Below are 19,345 nucleotides of genomic sequence, written 5' to 3'. Positions count from 1 at the left end.
AGAGGTACCCCTATGAACTCCAGCTCCATTATACTGGAATTCGTTAGTGCAAGGAAGCCATTTTACGTGAGTACTGGACACAGGTCTTGTGTCCATCTACATAATGGCAACTCCAAACCAGGGCATGCTGGTATCCAACATGTCGGAATCATACCCCAATATTGTTGCCAGTATTGGTTGTATGATTCCATGCACCCTGGTGCCTCCTTAGTGAACACCCAGCATTCCTTCTACCAGTCTTCTAGGGTTTTTCTGGCTCAAAACGGACAAAGGAAAGGGAAGTGACCACTCCCCTGTCCATCACCACCCTTGCGGTGGTGCCCAGATCTTCTCCAGGTGGCCTCTTGATTCTACCATCTTGAATCGAAGGTGTGCAGAAGCCTCTGGGAGCATCTGAGTGGCCAGGTCAGGTAGGTGATGTCACAGCACCCTCCTGATAGGTGGTCACCCTGCTAGGTGACCAATCCCCCCTCTTGGGCTATTTAGGGTCTCTCTCTTGGGTGGGTCCTCAGATTCAACATGCAAGATTCCAGCAGGACTCCTCTACATCGTTTACTTCATCTACTGGACACTGGGACTGCAACTGGACCCTCCAGGAACCGACAATCTGCAACTATAGCCATGACTCCACACTGCAACCTTGTTTCTCTGGCTCCTTCCAGCAACTGTAAAAGTTCCCTGGCTACGCTTCCTCTGAGGGTGGTGAGTCTTGAGCTTGCACAAGAAATGAGAAGGAATCTCCCTTGTAGTGAAGGAGTCACCCCCCTGCATCCCCAGGCACCATCTGCTCTCACGACCGGCTGCATGTATATTCTCTCGTCCGGAGCTGCATGGATCCTGCATCACAGGTCATGATCTGGAGTGGTCCCCTTGGTCCTCTCTACCAGCTGTCCACCTTGGGAGACGGTAAGCCCTTGCACCTCCTTGCAGGACAGTACCCCTGTGCACTGCAACTCTTGCAGCTACCAAGGCTTGTTTGCTCTTCCTCCAAGGGATCTTCAGGCTCTGTGTAGCCCCCGGCCCCCAGCACTCATTCCTGAAAAGCATAGTCTCCTGTCTGCTGCTCCAGCGACGTGGGACTCCCCTTCAGGTGTGCCTCACTGCAACTCCTGTGCCTGCTGCCAGTGGGTTGCCTGTGGGGGCTGCCTCCTCTTCTTTTGACCCTCCAGCTGTTGAAAGACACCTCCGACTCCCTCCTTTGGTCAAGTTCCCTCTACCTTGCTAGTCCTCTTTAGCCTTGCTAGCCTTCTTCTATTTCTCTTACATTTGCCAAGGCTTGTTGGTGGTTTTCAGCACTACTAACCGACTGCATCTCGACCGCCAATGTGGGACATCACTTGCATCACTTCTGGGACTCCTCTTCATCTCCAGTGCTGCACAGTGACCTTCTTCGCCCTCTGTTGTTCTGGTCCTGCATCCACAGATGTGTGGCTAATGGGTCCTGCCACAACCAGACACTCCATCACAAACTCAACTTGCAGGTCCCCAACTCCTTTGCAGGTCCCCTTCTGCCAGGATCCACTTTTGGGTTCTTCCAGTCTTGGTTGGGCCTTGCTTAATCCTTTTTCAAAGTCCTCCTGTTGGTTTGGGGGGAAACAAGGCACTTACCTCTGCTCTCCTGGTTGCTGGGGTTCACTCTGGTACTCACCTGTTGGGGGTCCTAGTTCCTCCAGCTCCCCTTTACTGATTCCACTTCCTGCCTTTCACATTTTACTTTTTTAGGTCCTCCCCTAGGGCCCTCACTATTTGCTATTGCTTTTACAAATGTAATTGCTTTCTATGCTATTTAATGATTGCTAATGTGTAAATAATAGTGTGTTTACTTACCTGCAGATGGGGAATTTCCTATTCAGTACTCTAGTGTTTGTGTTACTATAATAAAGTACCTTTATTTTTATAGCACTGTGTGGTTCCTTCATGTGTGTAAGTGCTGTGTGACTATAATGGTATTACATAAGCTTTGCATGTCTCCTAAATATGTATTGGCTGCTCATCCACAGCTACTTCTAGAGAACCCTGGCTTCCTAGACACTACCTACACTTCACTAATAAGGGATAGATGTACCTAGTATAAGGTGATAACACCATAGGTGCTCACGACACACCAGGCGAGCTTCCAGTATCCAGCATCCACCTAATCTTGGGTTTACCATGACTTTTAAAGCACAACCCTGCCATAAACTGGAGTAAAAACACCGTAATAATGGACTAATTTATAATGAACCTTTGCAAGAAATGACTGTCGCCCTTGCAGAAGGGGTACCAGCACAATATGTTGACTTAGCAGATGTGTGTGTCAAAAAAAAAGTCAACATCCTCCCACCATATCAAAGTTTTTACTATCAAATTGATTGCACCCCAGGAGCCAAGAGAAAAGAAAACAAACATCTCTATATTTGCACGAGTATATGGAGAACGGTTTTATTAGGCTTTCTAACTTCCCAGTGTCTTCTCCTCTACATTTTGTGTATAAAAAGGGGAGTGACCTCAGAATGTGCATTAACTATTACACACTTAACATTGTCACAGTCAATAACAGATACAGCTTGCTGCTCTTCCTCAGTCTTCTAGACCAACTAAAAACTGCTGTCATCTAAGAAGAATTAGACTTCAGAGGGGCATACCATCTGGTAAAAGTCAGGGCTGGAAATGAGTGGATGATGGCCTTTAGGACTATATTTGGGCTGTGTGAATATCAGGTAAGCTGTTCAGCTTATGCAATCCCCCGGCAGTCTTTCAACTTTTCATTGAGGAGGTTGTAAGAGAGTTTATCGATGTCTGTTGTGTGGTGTATGCAGACAACATTCTTATATACTCCAGCTCTGAAGAACATTCCTAAGAGGTATGCACCATCCTCCAAAACCTAAGAAACAATAATTTGTATGTAAAGCAAGGAAAAAGTGAATTCCACACTACAGATGTGGAATTCCTGGGTTACAGAATCACCCCAGCAGGGATCATTATGGATAAAAAGAAAATGGACTCAGTCATTGATTGGCCAGCACCAACTTATGTAAAGCAAATCTAAAGCTTCCTTGGCTTTGCAAACTTTTACAATTGATTTATGAACCAGTTCTCCAAAACTGTAAACCCAGTAACAACACTATTACACAAGGGGGTACCCTTCCATTGGGACACTCCGCCAGAGAAAGTCTTCATGGCCTTAAAGCACAAATTAATCACAGCACCCATTCTGGCACACCCTGATCCTGATTTCACATTTGTCTTCTCAATTTGCTCTAGGCGGTATTCTATCCAAGCAAAACAAAGACTTTGGGCAATTACAGCATATTGCCTTTTACTCTTGAAAACTGCTACCAGCAGAATGTAATTACCCAATAGCTGATAAAGAACTACTTGCCATCAAGGCAGACTTTGAAGAATGGCAACAATACCTGTTGAGAGCAAAGCATCCAATTGCAATCTTTACTGATCACAGAAACCTACAGTTTCTTTGCTCAGTTTGAGCTCTGTAACTTAGACAATTGAGGTGGACTGTGTTTTTTAATGGTTATAATTTCATAATCACATATCGACCAGGAAAAGAAAATGCAAAAGGTGACTCCCTCTCCTACATTGGATAACCTGATACAAATGTAACTAAAGACATTTGTCCCCTGATTGCTTCCAAGAGGCCGTTATAACTCCCAACTTCCTGAATTAACTTCGATCCTGTGTTGCAGAAAAAAACAAAGATCAATAATTCCAGGAGATAAAAGATGTAGGCTATTCCGATGGTTAAGACATTGTACTTACCCAATCAAGACTTACACCAACAAACTTTACACATATGTCATAATTCAATTCTAGCTGGTCATCCGGGATTCCCAAAAAACTGTCACGTTAATAAAAATACATTTTTTTGTGGCCATCCATGTCTAAAGATGCACTACTCTACATACAAACATGTCAGAAATGTGCCTAAGGAAAAAGCAGTCATCAATCCCCAATGGGATTATTACATTCCATTCCTCCACCCCAGGACCATGGCATGCCAAATTCATGGACTTCATTGTTGATTTGCCAAAAACTAAGATTCTGTACACTACAATTTTGACAGTCAAATACCATGTATCTAAAATGTCACATTTAATACCACTAAAGAGACATCCACTCGCCCCTGAATTTGCCTCAGTATACACGAGTAACATTGTATGGTTACCCAGGTAGCCCTCGGTCCTCATTACTGACAGGGGGGCACAATTTATCTCTTGTTTTTGGAAAAAGTTATGTCATGCTTTAAACATGGATGTAAACCTATCTTCAAACTATCACCCTTAAACGGACGGTCAAGCAAAAAAAAACTACAACCAGGCAATGGAGTACCTTTGCTGTTTCATACTTGACTCAGGGGGGACTGTGACACTTATTTATGGGCAGCAGAGTTCATACACACTTCTGAGCATGCTTTCCTGGGAATGTCCCTATTTTAATGCATCCACACATACCATCCACGCATCACACCATGGGATTCTCCTATACACTCAGCTGTCTCAACAGTACAGCAACTCATGCGTTCAGCACGCTATACCAGAGTTCAAGCCACATAACTTTTCAGAGCTTTCACAGAAATAAACTGTGGTACCTGGCCCTTTTACAGGGTCAATCCCCAGACTTTTTGCTTTTTGCCTTCTTATTTTTCTGACCTTTGTTGGCTGACGTTTTGACTCTGAGCACTTTTTCACTGCTAACCAGGGCTAAAGTGCATGTGCTCTCTCTTACAAATTTGGTATGATTGGATTATACCTGATTGGAATATTTAATTTACCTATAAGTCCCTCGTAAAGTGGTGTCCCTATACCCAGGACCTGTAAATTAAATGCTACTAGTGGGCCTGCAGCGCTTCTTGCGCCACCCACTGAAGTAGCCTGTCAAACCTATCTAAGGCCTGCTAGCGCAGAGCCTGAGTGGGCAGTTTTCTGCCACAGGGACCTGGCGTCTAAATTTAATTGCCAGGCCCAGAACTCCCCCTTTACTACATGTAAGTCACCACTAAGGTACGCCCTAGCTAGCCCTTTGGGCAGGGTGCCATGTATGTAGAAGGCAGGACATGTGACATGTTGTGTGGCCTGTCCTGGTAGTGACAAACAGCCTAACTTGGTGTCTCACTGCTGTGAGTGCTGCCCTCTCATAGGATTGCATTGGAAATGCCCTGCCTTATGTGTAAGGGGTATTGTCTGATTTATGAGGGGTAGCGTAGGCATGTTTGGTATGGTTGTGACAGTGGTAAGAAATGCTGCTTACTGGTGTAGGTGTATTTTTTATTACTATCACAGAAATGCCACTTCTAGAAAGTGCGCATTTATCTGTGCTTATAACTTTGGTGTTTTGCAGCTTGTCTCCAATCAACGTCTGGGCAGACTGACAGTTGGGGCTTTGTGCATACTTCTCAGACAGCCTGAACACAGGGAGGGTAGAGGTGACACAGAGGTGCATCTACATATTGTAAAGCCTCCCTGGGCTGAGAGAAGGGAGAGGCGGGGCACACCTGCATTTGTAAAGACTGTGCCCTGGCCTCACACAATAGGGTCGTTAACCCCCACTGATGTTTGGAGCCTGTGCTGAAAGGAGAGAACCAGTTGTAACTGCCTGGAACCTCCTCTCCCTACCATTGAAAAACACTGTAAGAACTGACTATAAGTACAGGGGAATTTTCCCCACAATTTGAACATTCTTGGAACTGAAACTGGACACAGAACGCTGATGAATGGACTCACCGGGAAACCACCTTGGACTGCTGTTACTGTGCTAACCTGTGACCTGCCTGGTCATTAGAAGGATCTGCCACCATCTGTACCCCTTGTGCTGGCCTGTAGCTGGATCCACCAGCCCTGTGCTTTTTCTTGTTGTTCCCAGGGGCAGGGTGTTGTGGCCCCTGACCCCTGCCACGATCTCTCCAGCCTTGCCTGCAGCGCTTGGGAAAAGCGATCTCTCGTCATTACTGGGAAGAAGGTCACCGCCGCAGCCCGGGCTTTAAATGGGCCCTAGCGCTTGGAAAAGCACGTTATTTCTGCTAAAGAAACATCACCACCGCAGCCCAGACTGCTTATTTAACCTAGCGATGTGTGAAGCGCTTTATTTTGAAGCCCCTCGCGGTCCCCAGGGCGTCTCTGCCGTTTTAAATCACCGCCGCAGCCCGGGTTGCTGGGTGCCATTAGCGCGAGGTCCTTGCTGACCTAAAGTGCCCCCGGGGCACGAGAATTCATCGACTGGAGCAGACGCACTCCTGACGGCGCTCCCGGGGCACGGTCCGCTCCCTGGAACGCCCCCGGGGCACCAGCTGCCTCCAGCTTCGCACGGAGACTCTTAGCGGCACGGGAGCAGCTCCTGGTATTCGTGCACCACATCGGATGCGGGCGAGTATTGTCCCGGACCCCCGGAGGGGTCTGAGTGCCTTCCAAACGCGGAAGCAGGACTCAGCGAGGGCGCAGGGAGCGCCCCCTTCACCGGTCGCTGCACCAGGAGCAGGACGCTCCTAGTTTTGGGCATCTTTCATTCTTCTTACCAAAATTGGGAAGGGAGACCTCGGTGGAGGTCCCTTCCCACCTTTATTCTGCGATTGTTGCTGGGCCACGCCCGGCCCCCACCCCACGGACAGGGTGTGAGGAGGCCGAGGCAGGCCCCCACCACGAAGGAGGCCCCCCCTCGTTTTGCGCACAGGAGCGCCGGGGGCCCCCGTGCTCTACTTTAGGCACTGGAAGTCTTCAACCAGAGAACAGGTACTCTCTAGGAAATCTAGGCTCTAGGAGCCTAATACAGACTTACAGATGTTTGCTATTTCCTGCCTGTTTACTGGTTATACATATATGTGCTAATGTTCCTTTTCTAGGCATGTCTAGCTGATATCTATTTATATGACTTGTAGTATATTCTCTAATGTTCCTTTTATGGGTATTTAGGAATTGTTCATGACAAGTGCATATACCTTTTACTATAATTCCTGACTACTGCTTATGTTGCAGAATCCTGAGTACTTACGTGTTCTAATGTGACAACTGCATATTCCTGCAGAGGATTAGTAACTTGTGTAACATTCTGACAACTGCTAAGGTAGCAGGGTATTATTCATGTGTAATGTTGGTCTAATTACGTTTTGTGCAAAACAGATTATTTTTACATAGCTCAGTGTTGTGTTTACTTTGTGGTGTACATTTTGCGTCACATGTGTTGTGTGTGTTGTGCAAACGCTTTACACATTGACTCCAGGTTAAGCCTGACTGCTCGTGCCAAGCTACCAAGGGGGTGAGCAGGGGTTATCTTGGACGTGTAACTCCCTAGCCCTGACTAGATGGGTAGGTTCTGCCTGGCTGAGGTGCATACCCTAGCCAACCGGAAACCCCATTTCTAACAGAAACGTAGACAAGAGCAGCCCTGTGTCCTAGGAAATAAGGTGTGGTTCTCCACCAAACATCTGAATTTACAAGTGTGTAAAATATTTTTACAGACGTACGTTGGTCCCTAAGTGATCACAGATATTCTTAACCTAGTAGAAGTTTGTCTACAGCTACCAAAATCCATAAAAATCTATCTTGTTTTTCACATGTCATTGTTGAAACCAACGCATCCCGATACCCATTTATTTTATCCTCCTTCAGTGATAGACGTTAATGATCATGAAGAATATGAGATAGCTGCTACCCTAGACTCTAAACACTCACTGGGTCATTTGATCATCTTTGATGCTGAGAGAATCTTAAAGAAGGCCATTGACCTGTTTTTTCTGCCTTGGAGCACACATAAGTGAAATTGAACATCAGATCGATATGTCACGGAGCTGAAAAAGCCACCCTAGTGAAAGACAAAGCATATTTTCAACTAGTCTGCATGATTCAATGCTGGCATACTTTTGAGGGTACATTATTCTACACATTAAAAAAAAAATCTAATTTTTGGAGGTCAAATTTTCCTTTGGGAGAACAACTTTCAATACTGTATGGAATACGCTCTCCTGTTTCTGGGAAAATATTCTTAGGTTTCCAAAAACTGATGCGTGTGACTTAATATGTTTTCTTAGATTAAAAAACAAAAACACTACAATTGGTATTTCAGTTACTATGCAAAAGCCTGCAAAATGCTTCACTTCTTTACTTCATATCTCTGAAAGAAACTACTGCACGATGAATCTTCCAGTACGGCTTGTTTGGCAGACACATCTTTGTTCTGTACTTTTGCATTGCTTCGACCAATAGACTGTGGGCCTGATTTAGATCTTGGTGGAAACAATCTTGCTGTTGATTTTCCATCATATTTCCCAACTGCCAACTTGGCGGTCTACCCACTCTACTTAGATGTCGGCGGGTCCAAATATGAAACTCCTTTGACGAACTGCCGCCACTGCCAGTGATGTACTCGCTTTGACAGCGCAATTGGCAAATGTGGTGGGATTCCAGCTATTTTTTACCGCCGGACCAATGACGATGTCCCTTTCTGCCGACATACCTGAGGCAGCCAAACCTCCACACGTGTGTTGGCGGATTGAGAGATATATAGGCATAAAACTTTCCTTTTATCTTTCCTCATTTTCTGCGGCCATGAACCCGAATTGTACATGTCCTACCTTTACTACTGCTCCTGGACCAATATGAAAGTCAACCCCATTCTTGGTGTTAACTGAAGGTAAGTGACGTTTTACCTGTGATCCTCGGAATTGTCAGTGTACATTAGCACTGGATTTGCGCATGTTTAAAAAAATCGTTGCAGGCAATAGTACAATGATGTGCAGTGCATATGTGTGTAATGTGGTAGTTTGAAAAATTTAAAGAACACACCTCAACATGTTAGTTACACTCACCAATCTGGTAATAAGTGCCTTCATGGCAACAGACATCTACACAAAAAAGTTACATCAATTCCAAATCGAAGTGTGTCCATACAGGTATGTGTAATACTTTTCCCCAAACTACCATATCATATACATAAACAGTACACCCAATAGGAACCACATAAATCCAGTATAATGTAGCTATTGCACTACAAAATGCTACAAGTGAGTGTAAACAGAATGTGCAACCAAGGTTACCTCTAAACTTCAAACATGTCAGAGATGTATTAAGGTTACATGTCCCCTTTGGTTTGTGCAATTTCTGTTCAACATTAGGGGACGGATGTACGAAGCATTTTTCAAGTCGCAAAGGGGTCGATTTGCAGAATTGGCCCGTTTGCAACTTGAAAAATGCCTTTTGGAATGTACAAAGCTCAAACTGCGATTCAGTAACTTGTTACCGAATCGCAGTCTGGGTTTTGCGATTCGGTATTAGGAAGGGGCGTGTCAAGGGCGTCCCTTCCTAATACCGAATCCAAATGGTATGTATGATTGTTTTGTGACCGCGAATGTGGTCGCAAAACGATCGCAGTTAGCCCCAGTTTCAAACTGGTGCTAACCCATTCGCAAACGGGAAGGGGTCCCCATGGCACCCCTTTCCCTTTGTGAATGGCAGCGAAAATATTTTTTCAGAGCAGGCAGTGGTCCCACAGGCCACTGCCTGCTCTGAAAAAATGAAAAGAAATCTTTTCATTTTTGTTTTCCTTTAAGGAAAAAAAAAACTGCTTTATTCAAAAGCAGTCACAGACATGGTGGTCTTCAATCTCCAGCAGGCCACCATCCCTGTGAGGGCGGCCATTCCCAATGGTGTCGCAAATTGCAACCTACCTCATGAATATGCAGGTAGGTCATTTGCGACCCCATTGGGAATCGCAAACATTGTAAAGTACACTCTTGTACATCCGCTTTTGCGAGTCGCAATTTGCGAGTTGCAACACCGGATCTTTGTACATGTGGCCGTAGATGTCATTTAACTTTAAGATGTCATTTTCCCTGTGTAATAAATATGGATACATTATTAACACATCACACACGTGCATTCTCCAATCACAAAAATAGAAACATAGAATTTTGGGGTAAGTGTCCAGTAACATGATGAATGCTTGCACCCAAATTAACATGTCCACCACAAATGTACAACACTAATGTTTGCACCAAATAAATATGTCAAAATAAACACTTGTGCCTGTCAAGGTCAGAAATGAGAATAAGTGCATGTCACCCACATCAGCATAATTAATATAATCAGCAAACAATTAGAATTAATCACACATTAATGGCATAACAAAGGTATTGAAAATAAAATACATTTTAATTTTACACAGAGAGAACTCTCTCAGAGACATATATGGACCAATGAAATGTCTGAAATAAAGTTCAGAGTGCAGCTGGTGAGCTGTGGGCTATAGACACAGGTAATACCTCCTATTTGCACTGCCAACTACAACCTCCTCAGGAAGGGGTATCTATTCGGCATAGAGCAGACACCTCAATGATCTTACAAAGGGGGTGAGGTTGGGTTTGAGTGGAATGGGTTTGGTTTTGGGAGGGGTGGATTTGTGTTTGGGAGGAGTTAGTTTGTAAAGGGTTGGTTTATGTTTGGGCGGGGTGGCTTGGGATGTGGAATGAGTCAACAGCAGAGCAAATAAAAGGTCTTCGTTGGGGAAATGGGTAGGATGGTTGACAGGGATGTTGGGTTGGGGTAGAGGGTCTGATTTATGTGGTGTATGTTTGGGTGTATGTTTTTACTGGGTGTGTCTGTTTTTTGGGTAAGTGTGGAAGTTTGTGTCCAGTGCGTGTTGTGTCTAATGTATGTGCATGAGTAGATGGGTGTGCTGTTGAGGTTCTGTGTGTGCTTGTGGTACTTGTGGGTGTATTAGTGCATGTAGGTGTTGTGGTAGCTGAACATGTGGGTGTGGTGTCTGTGGGTATGCTTGTGGTGGTGGTGGGTGTGGTGTTTCTATGTTTGTGTGTGTTTGTCTTTTTTGCTGTTTGTGTTTATACGTGGAAGTGCTTCTTGTGTGTGTTGGAGTGGGTCCGTGCAAAGGAGTGTGCATGCTTAGGACAGGCTGGGAATAGGGAATTGGGATGGGGAAGGGGTGGGAGTAGTCGCACAAGACTGGAATGGTTGGGAGGCTGCGGTCAGTGAGGAGGCCAGACCTTGGAATGACCTTTGTTAGAAATGGAGTCTCTAGTAGGCAGAGGTACACCCTTGTCCAAGTAGGGACCACAATCCTAGTCAGGTTAAGACATACACAATCCAAATTATCCTGTGCCCACCCTCTGGTAGCTTGGCACTGGGCAGTCAGGCTTAACTTAGAAGGCAATGTGTAAAGTATTTGTGCAATAAATCATGCAAACCACAAAAATACACCACACAGGTTTAGAAACGTATAAGGTATTTATCTAAGTAGATTCTCTGGATTCTCCTCCTCACCATCCTCTTGCGAACGGGCTTCTGCCCAGGCCCTCAGCACCTTTTGGTACTCCTTCTTCCTGGAGGCACTGTGGGTAGGTACTCCCATCCCCTTGCAGAACCCTTTCAGCTGGCTGACAGTGTATGTCTCCAGCTTGGCTAGGTCGAACTCTCCAGCTCCTACTTGAGACCCAGCCAGAGACATGGTGTTTGAGAATCAGGTTAAAATGTCAAATAGAAAAATGAGATTGTAGAAAAAGAAAAAATCAAGTTGACCTTTAACTGTGGGTAGGTAATGTACACTTAGCTATTGTATGTTACTGCAGAAATACAAGTCCTATCCCCACCGCTGATTACCAATGTTAGAAATGGGGTCTCTAGTTGGCAGAGGTATACACTCTTGTCCAAGTAGGGACCGCAATCCTAGTCAGGGTAAGTCACACACAATGCAAATTATTCTGCGCCCATTCTCTGGTAGCTTGACACTGAGCAGTCAGGGTTAACTTAGAAGGCATTGTGTAAAGTATTTGTGCAATAAATCATGCAGTAACACAGTGAAAACAATACAAAAATACATCACACAGGTTTAGAAAAATATAAGAGATTTATCTGAGTGAATTAATGTCAAAACGATCAAGATTTGAAGAGTACAAGTTGAAGTATCACTTTTGTAATGCTAAGAAGAGTCTTAAGTCTTCAAAAAGCACAAGTGTCTCATGCAAGAAAAAAGTACTTAGTATGCATCAAAATTATACACAGGGAGATCACAGAGGAGGGTATGTGAGGAAAACAAAGGGTGTGCATGGGATTTCTGAGTGTACACAGACAATCCGTCAATTATTTTCCACGCCGCAAGGACTTTGCGTTGAATTCCGGCGTGCAGGCTTAAATCCTCTTTGTGATGTGGGGTCTGACACCAAGGGATGATGCGTGGAAATCCTGGGCATACAGGATGAAGTTCCCCTTTCAGTACAACCCTGTGTACCAGGGTCCCAGTAGGGGGTTTGCCAGTCCATTGCGTGAGGGCAGGCCACTGTCCTTTGAAATGTAAGTATCTGGTCCTCCACCCTTCCAGCCCAGGAATATCCATTCAGTGTGCAGATGTGTGCAGGTGTGACTGAGCATCCTGTGTTTGTGGTTGTCTGGGTGAATTACACAAGGGATCTGTCAACCAGCCCAGACATTGAGTGGGGACAGGCTGTAAGGCACAGAAGGATTTTAAGTGCAGAGAAATGCTCACTTTCTAAAAGTAGCATTTCTAAAATTGTAATATAAAATCCAACCTCACCAGTCAGCAGGATTTTGTATTACCAGTCTGGCCATACTAAATATGACCTGCCCACCCCTTTTTGATCAGAACTTACCACTTAAACAGTATGTAAGGGTAGCCTCAATGTTACCCTATGAAAGGAGAAGGCCTCACAGTAGTGAAAAATGAATTTAGGAGTTTTCCACTACCACAACATATATTTCCTGCCTTTTACCTACATAGCACGCTGCCCTGTGGGTTATCCAGGGCCTACCTTAGGGGTGACTTGTATGTTGAAAAAGGGGAGTTTCAGGCTTGGCAAGTACTTGTAAATGTCAAGTCGAAGTGGCAATGAAACTGCACACCCAGGCCTTGCAATGGCAGGCCTGAGACATGGTTAAGGGGCTACGTATGTGGGTAGCACAATCAGTGCTGCAGGTCCACTAGTAGCACTTAATTTACCCTGGGCACATGCATTGCACTTTACTAAGGACTTACTGGTAAATTAAATATGCCAATTGGATATGAGCCAATGTCACCATGTTGTAAGGGAGAGATCATATGCACTTTAGCACTGGTTAGCAGTGTAAACTGCGCAGAGTCCTAAAACCAGCAAAAACAGTGTGAAAAAGCGGAGGGAGGCAGGCAAAATTTTTGGGGTAACCATCCTAAGGCTGTCAAGTCTAACAACCTCAGTACACCAGACATAGCACTATGAATGCCTTCAATGTACGCTACCAATTATTGCATCTGGCAACAAAGCCCCTAAGTGGCATTCAGGAGTGCAGTCTGGCCTACAGAGATGTTTCGTAGGAGGTCAGCAGCCTCCTCACTCAGTGCAGCTGGGCTAGCAGGGGAGGAGAGGTGCCTGCAGTGAAGGAAATGCAGACCCTTTTTATGGATGTAGGTACGGCCATCTGCGGGGGAGCATGTGGGAGGGTGGAGATGGGTCTTTGGGTTTTGGACACGGATGCAGGTTGTAAAGTTGGAGTAGGGTCTGGTCTTCAAGGGAGGCCTCCGGTGAAGATGCACTTGAGCCTGTGGCCTCTGTGTCAGTCCCTTCACCCTCCATACCACTAAGCGCCAGATGTAGGAACCGGTTTGCATGGCACAAACTGCGAAATTTGCAGTTTGCGCCATGCAAAACGGGCATCGCAATGCACATTCCCATTTTGCAAGTCGGTACCGACTCGCAAAATGGGAAGGGGTGTTCCCTTCTCATTTGCGATTCGCACCGCAATGCAGAATTGCTTTGTGACCGCGGTCGCAAAGCAATTCGCAGTTAGCACCCATGTGAAATGGGTGCTAACTCATTTGCAAAAGGGAAAGGGTCCCCATGGGACCCCTTTCCCTTTGTGAATGTCGCCAAAAATATTTTTTCAGAGCAGGCAGTGGTCCTATGGACCACTGCCTGCTCTGAAAAAATGAAACCAATGAGTGCAGGAAATCACAGGGAATCGCAAGGGGGTAGCAAATTGCGACCCACCTCATTAATATTAATGAGGTGGGTCTTTGTGACCCCCATGTGATTCGCAGATGGTGTCATGGACACCATTCTGCATATGGTTTTGCGACGCGCAAATTGCGAGTCGCTCCGACTCGCAATTTGTGAGTCGCAAAAGCATATCTACATACATCTGGCCCTAGGTCCCTAGGTCTCAGCACCGAACTACAGTGGCCAGCTGCTTCCCCACCAGCATAGCCAATGTCCCCTTAGTCTGCTCCAGATGATGCTGAAATAACAGATACAATACTTTTAATGTATCTGTGTGAATAGATATGAGCATTATCTTCATCATAATACATTTCCCAAGTTTTCATTTAGATCTACTTCAAAGCTCTCAAAACTTTGGTTCTTTATCATCATGATCGCATGCATGTCAACTGCCCACTAAGGTCCGGATAGGCCACCAGAAATATGTAGGCCATTGAGGGGGTCTGGGTAGGCACACCTCGAGCACCACAGTTTGGGAGGACTGGCCGAGCAAAACATTCAATTACGTCCTGGCCCACGGTCATAGGTCCTTTCACATCTGTCTGCAATAGATGCTGTGAAACTGACAGACCCCCAGCGTCTGTGCCTTCTTGGCAATGGCCTTCCAAATCACCTTCTTCTGATAGGGGTTCACCTGTATGTATAAGAAAAAAGAAAGAAAAATGTTTTGTGAAGTTTTGCTTGTCTGCACAGCTGTGACACAAATTATTTAGCAGTATTTAATGTTTCTAGGAAATACAAATCAGTAATGACTTGTTGAGTACCCTCAACGGTTGCAATGTCCTCATGTCACCACTCCAGGCTACAAACATCATCATAATCTAGGCCAGGGGTCTGACATCTTTCCTGTAGTGAAAGCTACTCCTGACCAGTATAAATCATTTAGAGCCACTAAAGGCTAGGCAACTTGTGTAATAGTGGTACACACACCAATGGACAGCTACATTGACTGAATGCAAATATTTGTTAGGGACAGACACCATTGTATGAAAAACATACTATGACTAAGGGCTGTATGGAAGGGCTGCTATCTGTATCACTGAGAATATGGTTTTGGGTGATGTGTGAACAAGTGTGTGTAATAATGGGACATACTTGTCTGGGTGATTTAGAGCCTGAGTCATTTATATTTGCAGCACAGGATATACCTTTCCCCATACATGGCACAATTACCCGCCTAAAACATACAGACACTCATCATTAGGAAAAGAGCATGTAGTTTAAATTGATTAAAAAACTTCAGATAACTCCATTACTTGAAAGTTTTTTCTTGCACTATACATTTCTCTCATTTTCAACATTTCTCCCTATTTTGCACTCATACTCATGGTACAGTGTCTACCGGACACTGGAAAGAAGGGGCATGCAGTTTATTGAATGAAATCTAGATTTGTGACTAAAATTAACTGAAATGTTAGCTCATACATTCAGATGGCTTTTCATCTCAATTTACAGATATTTTAAACATCATCAAACATCAGCATGTCCCATGCTAAATTATTCAATTCACTACTCCAATCACAACACTTCAGCCGTGAACAAAAAGGGACAAAATGGCCTGTGTATGAAGAAGAAAAAAGTTACTTATAAAAAAGTTCCCATTCGAACATGTACCTGTTCCTCTTGGTTCCCATGCAGCTGGCTGTACAGGTGCAGGATGTCTGTAGTAAGGAGTTCCAACACCTCAGGGGAGAAGGTAGGAGTCCTGTCAACTGCTTTGCCCGGCATCCTGGCTCCCAGAGATTGATAACAGTAGCAAAAGTGAGTTGGTGTTGTTGGCTGCACTGTTAGGAGGCAAGTGAGATTTTTTCCAGATGACACATACAAGTACACAGCTTCCGCGATCCGTGATAGAGACAGACACATCCATTGGCTTTCATGTGTAGCCATCACATGTTAGCCTATGGTTTTGTCCGTTGTGGAGTATTAAACCTACAAAGCGGTCAACTTCGGCTGGCAGCCATCCGAAAGCTAAAGTCCTGACTGCAAGGTCATGCGCCCACTATTTTAGGGTGTAAAGCAGTGTATTTCTGATTTTAATGTGCATCACCATCATTTAAATTGGTGGCTAGTTTGTTTACCAATGTAAGATAAATACAACACAGTTTTTCTCAAATTTTGACACAATCAAATGTAGGCCGGTACTAGGTTGAAAATCAACAATGACGCAGTGCATCTTATACTTCTGTTGATGGAGTTTTAAAAAAAGAAAAATATTATGTGTAAATAACACATTTTAAATGTATTATTTACACAATGTTTACAAACAATATCAGAAAATAGAAAAATGATTATTCTAAGTGGAAACATTACATAAACATTATGTCATATATATGTCACAACGGATATGTACTTATACAAAGACATGAAGTCTGTGTTGATTATCTAAGTATTGTAGGACCATTTCAAATGATATTTTGTTTATTTTTAATGTTAACATTTGAACTCAGGGATGGGCAGAAAAAGAAAACCTTTATACCTTTTCTAGACCTTGCCACCATGGAGGAAAGGGACATCATAAAAAATAGAGATTGAATGGGCAACTATTCTGGATTTACGTCAGCAGCTGTGGCTTAATCTTCTGCCTCAAGTAGGAATACAAGAGCAGTAACACCAACAGTGAAACTCATGGCAATACTTCATTTTGTGGCCACAGGATCTTTTACAATACACTGTGGCAGCATTTGGAGGCGTGTCACAAACCAACTTTCAGGGCCACATGTACAAAGATCCGGTTTTGCGACTCGCAAACTGTGAGTCTTAGCAACTTGCAATTTGTGAGTCGCAAAAACGGATGTACAACAGTGTACTTTACACTGCAATTCCCAATGAGGTCGCATATGACCTACCTCATAAATATTCATAAGGTAGGTCGCAATTTGCGACCCCATTAGGAATGGCCGCCTTCACAGGGTTGATGGCCTGCTGGAGATAGCAGACCACTATGTTTGTGACTGCTTTTGAATAAAGCAGTTTGTTTTTTTGAATGCAGCCCATTTTCCTTAAAGGAAAATGAGATACATTTCAAAAACAAAAATGAAAAGTTTTCTTTTTTTCAGAGCAGGCAGTGGTCCATGGGACCACTGCCTGCTATGAATTTATTTTTGCTGCCATTCACAAACGGGAAGGGGTCCCATGGGGACCCTCCCCCCTTGTGAATTGGTCAGCACCAGTTTGAAACTGGTGCTAACTGTGATCGTTTTGTGACTGCATTCACGGTCACAAAACAATGCGCTGTGACTCGCAATTAGGAAGGGAACTCCCCTTCCTGATTGCGACGCACAAACCTATTTTGCGATTCGGTAAATAGATTATCAAATCGCAAAATGGGCTCTGTACATACAAAATGTTTTTTTCTTGTCGCAAATGGTCCGATTCTGTGAATCGGGCCATTTGCAACAGGACAATTGGTACGTACATGTGCCCCTCAGTGGGGTGCTAAAAGAACTCCTTTCTTCCATGCTGAGACAACCGCTTCATCTAGTTCCCATGAAAACAGGATTTTTCCAATGTGAAGGGAGATTTGTCTGCTTTGGGTGGCATATCACATGTGGTTGGAGCAATAGATGGCATGCATATTGCGTTGGTGACACCACATGCCAAGAAACAGGTCCACCGCAATTGGAAGAACTTCCATTCAGTCAATGTGCAAGTTTTCTGCCTACCTGATTTATACATCTCAAGTGTGCATGGCTTTTTCCCATGGTCAACACATGATTTATTTGTACTATGCAATAGCACCAAACCCCTGCAAATGTCACAAACTGCACCTGAGAGGGCCCGGCTTGTTAATAAGTATGATATGACACAAGTATAATTTGCTTTATTTATAGTTTAGAAATGTACAATGGGATGAGAAGTATATATTTTACATATCTATTTTTTCTTTCATATAGAAGATTCAGCGTATCCCTAGGAGACCACAGTTGTTACCTCTGATGAGGAGTCCTATAACAGAGGTGAAGTCCACTTTACTAAGGCCCATGGGAGAACACAGAGGTCAGTGAAGGTGGCGTTTGGGCTCCTGAATGCCAGATTTCACTGTCTGGACAAGACTGGTGAAGCCCTCTTCTAATCACTGGATAAGGTGTGCTAAATCACGATTGCCTGCTGCATGTTGCACAACATTGCCTTGTGACGGATCGTCCCAATGATCGCAGAGGATGGAGACCATGAAGAGCCACTGGGTGAGGATGTTGAAATGGAAAATGAAGATGACAGTGGTGAAGAGGAAGGAATTGACATATGTCAATGAGTGTAAATTTAACTTTACATATTGTAACAACAAATATCAGAACAACTACTCAGTCTTTGATGGTTATTTAGTAGTAATGGTTAGTTCAGGAAAAGTCCAGTCCAAAGTTGTCTGTTGATTAAAGTTTCCATACATTTCCTGATGTGGTTATTGACATTGATGATCTTTGCTGGTGCTAAGTATATATGTGCTTCTAACTTATCATTGGTGTACATTTTCTTATGTGAAATCATTAATTTTCCCTTTTTAACATGATTCAAGATCCTTTACCATGTCATCTTCATTTGGACATTTCAAAGTTGTGACATTTGCAGTGATGTGTTGCTGTTGTGACGTACAAAGGGAAAATGCGTTGATCCTGGGAAGACGCACACTTTGAATGTACAGATCTTGTACGGAGAAAACTTACAGTGATTGAATGGATGTTCTCTAGATTGTATCAGACCTGTTTTTTTGTTGAATGTTGCTACCAAGGCAATTTGTGCTGCTTAACTTGCTCTAACCACATGTATAAGCCAAGCTATAGCATACTCATCTCCCTTCACATTGGCAAAATCTTCATTTTGTGTTGTGTTTGAAGCTATTGATGTGTCTCGTCATAGTTGAAAGATCTTTTGGTAGCACACCACTGAAAGGTGGTTGTGACATTCCACCAGGTACTGCCACAGTGCATTGAAATGATCATGGGACCTCAAATTGTGTTACAACCATGATGTAGTCTAGTGGTGTTATTGATTTAGGACTGCTATTGTGAGGCAGGATGTCTGGCTCCAGCTGGTGTCATAAAACAGTGATAATTTGCCTAATTATTTTGCTTCATAAAATCTTCCCTTTCTTCCATGGTGTCAAGGCCGAGGAGTCTCAAGTTCTAATTAGCACAAACTATTTGGGTTATGTATGGTTTGTGAGATTATGTATGACTTTGTCAAAGACTTCTTACCTACAAATGTATGACGTTGATACATTGAGATTTCTGGGTTTCATGTTCTACCGTTTTTTAAAATGGTAAACACCTTACTAAGTTGTATCTCTTATTTGTTTTTTAAACCTATTGATTGACACATTTTCAAAATGATGGTGTAAGGAAGACATGGAAAATGGAAATACCA

Source organism: Pleurodeles waltl, chromosome 1_2, assembly GCF_031143425.1.
Source record: "Pleurodeles waltl isolate 20211129_DDA chromosome 1_2, aPleWal1.hap1.20221129, whole genome shotgun sequence".
In the NCBI taxonomy this organism is placed as follows: domain Eukaryota; kingdom Metazoa; phylum Chordata; class Amphibia; order Caudata; family Salamandridae; genus Pleurodeles; species Pleurodeles waltl.
The sequence above is the reverse complement of the archived record's forward strand: the minus strand, read 5'-3'. Positions refer to the sequence as shown.